Source organism: Haemaphysalis longicornis, unplaced genomic scaffold (genome assembly GCF_048455015.1).
Source record: "Haemaphysalis longicornis isolate Haplotype H1 unplaced genomic scaffold, Haemaphysalis longicornis Haplotype H1 scaffold_33, whole genome shotgun sequence".
Lineage (NCBI taxonomy): Eukaryota > Metazoa > Arthropoda > Arachnida > Ixodida > Ixodidae > Haemaphysalis > Haemaphysalis longicornis.
The window spans coordinates 2,466,949-2,477,224 of NW_027526346.1; the positions used below are offsets into that span (position 1 = coordinate 2,466,949).

The window sequence follows — 10,276 nt, forward strand, 5'->3', positions numbered from 1 at the left end:
TGACACAGGGCATTGTTTTGTAGCTGCACCATGGGATTAGGGTATATATATATATATATATATATATATATATATATATATATATATATATATATATATATAATATTGCGGCAGGGAGGAGAGTCACGACCCGTTAAGCGGAATTATGGACGCATTTCTATGCGTCGAAGTCGGAAAGGCAAGTTGAGATCAAGCCTCATTGTAATCACCACGTCCCAGCAACAACCCCTCCACCTTAAAGGGGCCCTCCAACACTTTTATTCAATTTGTTCCGTTATGCAAGCAGAACGTAGCCTACAAACACACCCAGTACCTGTAGAGTAGAAGGTCGCAAGTTACCTCAGCCCAAAATTACTGATCTGTGCCCATCACATAACACAGAAACTTGCTCAAAAGATTTTTCGCTCTTTTCCACTCTTGGCGCTCTTCGAGCGCTGTAATTACGTCATTACAGCGATGTGGCTGCTATTGGTTGGCTTTCCTTCAGTTGCAGCAACGAACGAATTCGATATCCACTTCCTAAAGAAAGCGACGAAAGCAAAGCAGAAACGGAAGGCGTGTCTGCGGCGACGAGAAAATCACGCATTGCGCCTCAAGCTTGCTTCCGAACGCGAAGGAAAGGGGGAAAGCGTTTATGGGAAGCGTTGCAGAGTCCCTTCGACGTGATGAACACGCAAGCACCTGCAGTGGCGTGCAGGTCGCCAGAGCCGGAGCCATCCACTTCAAAGGAGCCACAGCAAATCTGACAAAAAAAAAAAAAAAAAACCCGACAAGAAAAATACTTCACCCCTTGCGTGGCAGCAGACATGAAGATGTGAAAATGACTGAATTAAGGGACTTCATGTGTTACAGGGCCATGAGGATCTTGTTTATTATGGAAGAATTAGCCTTTGGTAGTTGAGGCTCAACTACCAAATGGAAGAGGGTTCAACTTAAATTGACAACAACTCAGCGGGCAATGGAGCGGAAAATGATAGGTGTAACATTAAGGGACAAGAAGAGAGCGGAGTGGGTTATGGAACAAACGCGTGTTAAGGACATCTTAGTAGAAATTAAGAAGAAGAAATGGACGTGGGCAGGGCATGTAATGCGAAGGCAAGATAACCGCTGGTCATTAAGGGCAGAGTGGATCCGTAGAGAAGGCAAGCGTTGCAGGGGGCGGCAGAAAGTTAGATGGGCGGATGAGATCAAGAAGTTTGCAGGGATAAATCGGTCGCAGTTAGCGCAGGACCGGGGTAATTGGAGAATAATGGGAGAGGCCTTTGCCCTGCAGAGGGCGTAGATAGGCTGGTGACGATGATGATGGGTTGAAGCTCAGGTCTATTCCAGCCGCGAAAGACGTTGTTTAACCGTAAAACCGAGATACACCTTGATGATAAATTCTAAATTTCCCGGTGCATAAAGTCAGCACTGGCGCAGTGGAGGTAACACGAGAAACAAATTAATCACTGTGTTAACTGCCCGTTAGCATTCAAGAGACACAATCAAAGCACGGTGCAGATCAAATGGAACTATATACACTGCAGCTTATCCTGATTCATTATTAAAAATGGTTGAATGCTGGCTTGGAAATTTTTGCTGGGTGTCAATTGGAAGGTTCTGGTACCTTAAAGGGGCGATGGAGGTAAAATACAAGCATGATTCATTAAACGATTGCTTCGTCCCGATAAAAATTATACCAACCTTACCGGAAACTTCAAACAAATAATATAGGTATTAAAGAAAGCAGTCGATCGAAGCAGTGGCGACACCCCGGCCACTGTTCGCAGATTCCTGTATGACGTCCCAGAATCTGGTTGTTGGAGTCGGAGGCTGCCGTCTATAGAAATCGCAAGGAAACCTGACTGGGCAATTGTAGTCGGGCCACTGATGAAATCATCTATGATGGGTAGAAGTAATTAATGATCGGCGTTTTCCGTTAAGCCATGTATACCAATATGCACATTTCTACCTCCTGCAACCCCCGTTATAATAACTCCTCGGGGCCCAGAACATGCTCTTTAAAAGTGATGCGCCATTAAATCGGAGTCGATTAGCGTTGAATGCTCTACGATGGGGGCCATAAAACATTTTTAGTATACCAAGATTTTCGAACACATCAATTTTATTAAAGCAACGGTTTAGTCTAATAAAAGTGCATTAATACTATGGACGTATTTCTTTATATATATAGATGAACATATTTACTCCGACCCTAGCCATTCGCACGGAATTCGCTGCTCCTGACGAACTGTTGAGAAATAAAGGGACCCTGCAACAACCTCTCCGATAAACGCTTACACTCTTTTCTTCGCGTCTGGAAGCAACGTGAAAGCTATAGTTATCGCCAGCACGGAGCGGCGCTGCGTGATTTGCTCGTCCCATGCAGATGCGCCTTCCGTTTTAAAAGAGAGGCTCTTCAGCAAATCGAAAATTTTCGTGTTCGCACGCAGTAGAAATAGCACGAAATGGCCGAGCGCGCGTACACGAGAGAGCGCTCGCAGGCGCCCAGCGTCCCAGGCGCACGTTTTTCAAGCCAAACATAATCCATTTAGGAAGATTGGATAAGATCAGCAAAAAAAAAAAAAAAGAAAAACTGCCGCGTTCGCCGTAATCGTTGGAGCACTTGCTCGGAACGAGAAAGACACGTCATACACTCTAAGCTGGGTAACCCTTAATAGAGGTATACATTTTCGAATTTTTGTAACCTATAATTTATAAGGTACAAATGTAACCTATATCTTCGTAACCCTTATATACGTATACACGTAAGGGTTACTCAGTTATGGGTTACTTTGCCGCTTTCAGCATGTATACCTATATATAAGTTACATCTACCGCCGTCCAAGGCCACACACCTGGAAGGTGTCATGTTGCGCGCCAGGCGCGCTTTCGCCGGCGCAGCTGTGGCGACGCCCCGAAGGCGCCTTTCCCGCTTGGTAAACAAATATCGCGTTAGTGGAAGACGATATGTGCGACCATGCTGTCCATTGCGCAGTCTAAACTTTTGCGTCGGGTGGTGTCTTTTATTCGTCCCTTGAATAAACTGCCGGCCACACGGCTGGGGCTAAAAGAGAAGTTACTTTTATAATTCCTAAAATTGCGGTGCTAAAAAGCTTGAAAATGTTCTCTTAATATATATGCATTGCATTACCTGTTCGATAATCGTTATCCAGGTTGTCACCCCAAAATCTTTGTGAGTATTGGCAACACTTAAGTCTTATAAACAGGCATAACTAAATTTGATATGTGCATCAGCTTTGTGCCGTTTAAGAAGCCAGTATCATACATGCATGATAGGTCTTTTGGTAAATTGCGGGCATGAATTTTAGCGTTAGTTAAACAACATTAGGCTTTAGTGAAACCAAGCTTTAGTGGAAACATGCACTTGATAGCATACTTCAAAAGGACGCCAAAGTTATGATAACATAGCCTTAAGCCAAAAATTCTTGTCTGACAACTCAGGCCATGATTATCAAAAGAGAATTGCAGTACATGCACACATATTTTCGCATTCAACAGGAGCTCATTTCCAGAAGTTTGGCATCAGTAGTTTTGAACATTCACATTTATTATTATGAAACTCCTGTGGGCTATTTATTAAAAAGCAAAGTTGCGAACCACCCCAATGTAATTATCGTTCCTTAATGAGTATTAGACGAGTGCGGATTCCTGGGCGAACTGGTGTTTCCTATATTGCTTTAGACTTTCAGGTAAAATTCGGTTTATTCATATATCCTTATTAAACCTGTTTAATAAATGTTGCGTGAACAGCTTCACAAACATGGTCAAATATGCAGATTCTTTACCTCAATATTTGCACGGATGTATGCAAAGTATTTCGAATTGTTTGGTACTGCAATTGAACCATTTCAGACGAATTCGAGTTTGAGCTACATTTATAAGATGGTTCTCCGAGGTGCACTTTCCCAGTACAGCGTTATTGTCATGGTTCCCCACAGAAAAAACGCAGAATGTGGGAAAGTAGAAAGAACATTTATTACAAATTCACTGTTTCATACAAAGCAGTGTTTATGGCTATGTTCCCTACATTCTCTGTTTCACTCATAGTCTAATATTACACTTGGAATTCACTTGTCTTTACGAATCCGTCTTTACACTTCCCCCTTAGGTTCCTCTTTACAGTTCCACCTGAGTTGTGATTCCCACGCCAAGTTATCGTTTTTTATTCAGCACTAACAAGTTTCTAGGCCGATTGCAATCTGTCTTTTGGACAAACTTTAAATGGGATCTATAATTTCCTGCATGAAAAAAGGCGCTTGGAAAAATTCAGAGATAAGCTTCGCAATTTACGTAGTACACAAGCAGGCACAAAAACTGGGCACGCTGAAGATTTCCCGAGGCCATCTGAATAACTTGTTCCCTGCTGCCGCAGATGGAGGTATATATGTGAGGGGCCGTCACTTGGATTTCCCCACCTTGAAGAGCCATCTATAGAAAATTTCAGAAAAAGAACAAAATCCAGTGCAACCATAGGCCCCTCACACCAAACCACAGGCATGTGAAGTACGAAAAATATATTGCACGAAAATGAAGACGTCGTCCAGAGAATGAAATAAAAGGCCACACCAAAGAAGGAGTGATTTATGGCCTTTCAAATAATTTCACATCATTTCAGTTCTCGTTACACAGAGTAATTTGGCCGCATTGTTCAGAACAACGCGAAGCCACTATAGTCATGCCGGCCAACCTTCCCGAATTTTAATCGCGCCGTATTCCTGTTTATCTCGCGAAATGTTTCTGCATGCTCACCCAGAACAGGCAGAAACCCTGAGCTACGAAATAAACTGACATACATTTGCAAAAGAGAAAGCAAAAACATTTCCGCGCCTTCATGTGGAATCACTAGTACACGCAACAGGGCGAACGTCGCACTAAACCCAGGAAACGTCCTTTCACGATGCTGACGCCGTCTGCGTCACATTTTTGGCTGTACTTAAACATCTCCCCCCCCCCCCCCCCCTTGTACTGGCAGTTTCGTTTTGAACGAGGATCCCACGTGGAAGCCGAAACGTTTTTCATTTCAGTAAAGTGTTCTTCTACCGGTGGTTTCTTCCTCGGCTATTCGTAAAAAGGAATCGCCAACTTACATTTTTCCTTCGTCCAAATGTGTTGTGGGAGAGGATACATCTAGAACTTGCACCGATCTTCAAGTGGCATTCCCGGGAGGTCTGTAACTGTAATGACTCAAAGGGTTATTTGGGTTAAAATGTAATAGGCTTTAGAGCTGGGCAGTTGGTATACATTTATAATGAAAGAACACCTCAAACTTGACAAGACGAGGAAAAGAACACAGCACAAGCCCTCACTAACAACTGAAGCTTTCTTAAAGAGCTCTTTTGGAAAAAGAGTTCTTCTTGTTGGCTCTGCAAAACCACGCATCTTATAGAATAGGTAGAGTTGCTGAAAAACTACAAAGCTCCATGCTGAGGAAATAGTTATGTGAATTCGTAACGTTAATGTAGTAACGAACTGATAGAAAGAGTCACTAAACATGAGGCAAAATAGATACGAAATATAACACCATAACACGAAGTAAGGCCTCGCATTTTTACAAGTGATTCATACTTTTGTCTGTGCAGGCCTGGGTGCCATCTTTTACAAAGAATATTTGAATGAATGTGTTTTAGTTATTGCATTTTCATACCGTTGTTTCCACGGAAATCAGACTTCATTTCAACTTGTGTCATACGCAGGGGAGTCCTGGTTGTCAGCTCAAGGAACACTGCCTGAAAGAAAAACAGTAGTGCTGATAAGTCATAGCATAGTTATCCATATGCAACCACACTTTTCGAACAGCCAGTAACCGATGAGGGTGCAGCACCCATTTTTACACCTGCACCTGTCTCTGTGTAATTCGTCACAATTTCTGTATCATCAAAAAACAACAACAATCAAGCAGCCTGCATGCTGGCTTATACATAGCACCATTCTGTAAAGTCGCTTTACTGCACTACACTAGTATCACGCGAGACAACCATTTGCCCTGCAATACCACGCGAATAAATAAACGACTGATTTGTGTGAATGAGAATAATAAACCCACTTAACATGGTGAAAATGCCCCGCTACCTCAAAATGACTAACATCAAATTTACCCACTCAAGGAAAAGAATGACAAAAATGAAGAGTGTTGTACATATGAAAACTTTTTATTGTGCGGTAGGGCAAACTTTCACAAAAAAAGAGGCTTGTGCTGGACAAAAGTGAGTCTAGAAATTTCTGGCAGCATTTAGTGGACTACTTTTCTGCAGCACACACCTTGTGTTTATCCGGATATATTATTACAAGACCAATAAACGAGACACCATTGCGAATATATGCAGCGAGAAAAATGAATATTTCCCGACGGCTGGAACAAAATGATAATTCCCAGAGAAAAGCGCGATAATATACGACTTCATTGGGAAAAAATTCAGATATTCAAGCAGAGCTACCTGACAATTACATGGGCCAATAACCCGTCAAGTGCGCCCGATGCAGCCAACAGCGTAAACAAAACGCTCAACACGTGACGAAGGCGCGCAGAGCAGAAAGCAGGTCACGAGCGCCGTTATCTGTTATAATGTACGGGCTTTCCCGATCGTCCGCTCTAGTCTGACGCAACGAACGCAAGCCCGCGATTTCATTCAATTGCCGTCGCGGGAAACAGAAAACGTCCAGCGAAGCAATCAGTCGGGTAACGAAAATCCCTCTCGAATGCTGCAATTTCAAATTGAAAGGCCCCAGCGAAAAGATACATCCAATGAAAACACGGAAACCGTTACGGGAATATACTCACCGAGTTCGCTTTCACTGGCGCCGGGGCATTGGTCCAACATGCGAACTTGATGCTGGTCGTAGAAGAACGGGCCGTGTAGCGCTGCCAGTCACAAATGGGCTCGCCGCAGCCTCCGCGACTCACGCCGACAAATAAGTCTTGTAACAGCAATCCTCGCTTCATCGTAGGGGTATCACAGCGGTAAAAAGGCTCGAGTGGCGCGAAAACGCGGCCACCGGGCCTGCGGGCGCCGCCATTTCTCTATATCCCGTCATGCAACGGAGAAATCAACGGCCGCCTGGAGAGAAGGCGCGACGAGCATCTCTTATAGGTTACAGGGCGTTTTATAGGTTACAACATAAAGGTTACATTTCGGATTTTGTTGATGTAACCTATAAATCATTAATGTAACCTATAAACCGCTTTTAACTTCACGCTTGTAACCCTTAGAATGGACTGGGATAAAGAAAACATCAAAATGGATCCATTGTAACCTTTATTTTATAGGTTACTTCCGTTTAGAAGTTACATTATGGGTTACAAGGATTAGAGTGTAGCTTACGCCCCTCCAAGGGGAAGACCTATGAGTATCCGTTCCAAAAAAGTGAAAGAAGCTTATACTTACACCAACAATGATCGAGTGAAGGTCGCTGCGGCAGCGAAGAAGCATACTTGTCAACGCGTAAATGTGGGCTAGGTGGTTCGAACTGTGAAACATGGTTAAGTAGCGCGGTAAGGACGGGACAAAAGTATACAGACCACACAGGACTAGCGCTAGACAAGCTGCACATTAATCAGTGTGTTACATCTAGCGCTAGTCCTGTGTGGTGTCTACTTTTGTCCCGTCCTTACCGCGCTACTTAACCATGTTTCACGGCGAAGAAGCAAATCGGCTGCAATCGTGGACCGTCGTGATGTTCGTGAAGATTGCTACCTTCAAGTCGTGCGCGTTGGTGTGAGCTTCCTTCATTTTTATATTTGCTTTGCTTTCGTGGCTTTCTTCTGTAAGTGGATATCGAATGTGTTCATTGCTGCAAGTGAAATAAAGCCGGCCAATGGCCGCTCCACCGCTGCGATGACGTAATTCGAGCGCTCGAACAACGCCAAGACCGGGAAAGAGAGAAAATTCTTTTGGACAGCTTATCTGATTGGCATCCAGCAGTAATTTTTGGCTGAGGTATCTACTTCGTGACCCCTGATTCTAGGTAATGGGTGGGTTTGTTGCCTACCTTCCGAAAGCATTTAGGACATTCAAAAGTTCCGAAAAAGTGTTGCATGGTCCTTTTAACACGAACATTGAAGAACTCCGGTTTAATGAACGCTGCAGATGTGACTTACCTTGCACTGTGCCTCTCGCTCACGCCGACGCATTCTCACAGCGATGTTACTAGGGCAAGCGATCGTGGCGATTTTCACTTGCACTGCTTATAAAAAAGACGCGACGGTTGCAAGGATAAAACTGTTTCCATTGTACTCCTCGCTCATGCTGCCGTCATTAGCAATGGACTGCTCTATTTAGATATCGCGTCCTTGTTTGCACTGGGTCGCGTGAGCCCTGATTACACTGCGTCCACGCTACTGATACGTCTCGCACGCTTTTTTCTTCCGGGTCTGTGCGCTGACTAGATTTGCACTGATACGTACTCGCAGTTCCCGCAATCACACAAACATTTATGTTTCCCTCCCAGAGAAATGAACCAAATATTTAAGTGTTTTTAAAGCGAAGCTGTCTATGCCTCACTGATGGAGACCGTACCGTGGTGTCACGAGAATGCACTGCAGGAAAGCCACCTTTACACAGTGGGTTTCACAACACGATGATGGTGGTAAGCGAAGGGCCATCAAGCGCCCCAAGAAAGAAATAAAAACGCTTTCCGTGGTCGGAGTCTGACCTGAGGCTGGCATCTATCGCGGTTGCACCATTCCCACACGGTCGAAGCCTCCTAAATTTTGGGCGTTGACTCAGGTCGGTGGAAACAGTCCGATTGCATGGGAGAAAGCGTCGTGTTTTAACCACCTTTCCATAAAAAAAGGGTCTTTGAGTTTTTTTTCTTGTAATCATTGTTGCTTTGAATCTCGCTTGCGATGTCACTCTGAAGAAAGGAAGTCCTCATCCTGAAACGTCAGCAAACATTTATTTTTTAATGTTTTTCTTGTGTGTCTCTGTCTTTAATTACTTCATTTTCTCGCGCTCTGTGTACAATATATATATATATATATATATATATATATATATATATATATATATATATATATATATATATATATATATATATATATATATATATATATATATATATATATATATATCCCAGAGTGAAATCGATAGTGGCCCAGTTGATAATAACTGAAAACGCGAATAAGGCAATGGTGGAGTATAAAGAACCAGGTATGTTACATGGACATCCGCACCTCATAAATGTTACTGTTAGTGTTGGCACATCGATTAACAGTTGGGTCGGACCAACATGTTGGACTTATGGCAACTTGGAAACTGTTTTCCACCGGATCAGCGCCAAGAATACGGATCCACGGATTACGCACGTCACAACTTGATGCGATGATTGGTTCACACACTGCTTTGATGATGTCTGGACAGAATATGAAGGTTAAAAGTGTGTATGCACGGACAGAAGCTCTCAATAGATAGCTCCAAGTCACGACATGTGTGGAAGAGGAATCGGACAATATTGGGGCGGTCACCCTCGCACTTCTATAAGGGAACATAAATTGTACACGAATGCGTTAACGGGGTGATATCCAATACGCGCCGCCATTTTTCCGTTCCATGCAACCTTTAAATTGTTTCGCACATACACACAGAGGAAGCGACGTCGCAGATATATTTACTGCAGCCCCACGCAGCGCCACCCAACATACAGAGGAAGCGGGCAGTGTTCTAGCTTGCCTTGCAATCGGGGACGAACCCGACAGGACGAAGGACGAGATTGGAAAGGGCGCTAGTGGCACCCTGGCAATCGCGTTTCGCCTGTCCTCCACGCCCCGTGGAAGTGTCCAGCTCTCTCTCCCACTCTCTCTCTCTCTCTCTCTTGCACGCTCACCTCTCTCGCCTTCTAGTCAGGCGAGCAGCAGCCAGCTCACCCTGGAACTGGTTCGTCCACCGCTGCCGGCTGTCTTCTTCTTTCTGCTTCGTCCCTTCGTTCATTCGATCTCGTCTGTCGCCGCATCAACATTCGAGATGGCGTCGAGAAACGTAACCGACACTGCCGGGCACAGCGTCCTACTGGGTTGGAGGAAAGGGAGGGGAGGGCCTTCGCTTTTTTTCTTTTTTTCTCCGCCAAACCTGCTCTTTCTTCGTCTTCTCTTGTCGCGGCGTACTCGACGAAGGCCGCTGGTACGAGGGCTCGCGAGCCGGAAGAGGAGATATCAAAAGAAGCGCGCAAAAAAGGAGCCCGGCTAGCTCGTCACGAAAGGACGGCCGGCGTGATGGGGCGACGCTGCCATACGAAGGAGGCGACGAGGTTCGGAGGAGGAGGAGGAGGAGGCGAAGGAAGA

The 10,276-nt window shown here is 44.5% G+C and overlaps 1 long non-coding RNA gene across 1 annotated transcript; it reads right to left on the bottom strand.

The window, feature by feature from the left end:
• Positions 1-3,899: 3,899 nt before the first annotated feature.
• Positions 3,900-7,241, bottom strand: LOC144177856 (uncharacterized). Its single transcript, XR_013323872.1, has 4 exons — positions 6,782-7,241; positions 5,648-5,729; positions 5,091-5,177; positions 3,900-4,431 (listed from the first exon to the last, which is right to left on the bottom strand). It is a non-coding gene; the product is annotated as an uncharacterized LOC144177856 (long non-coding RNA).
• Positions 7,242-10,276: the final 3,035 nt, after the last annotated feature.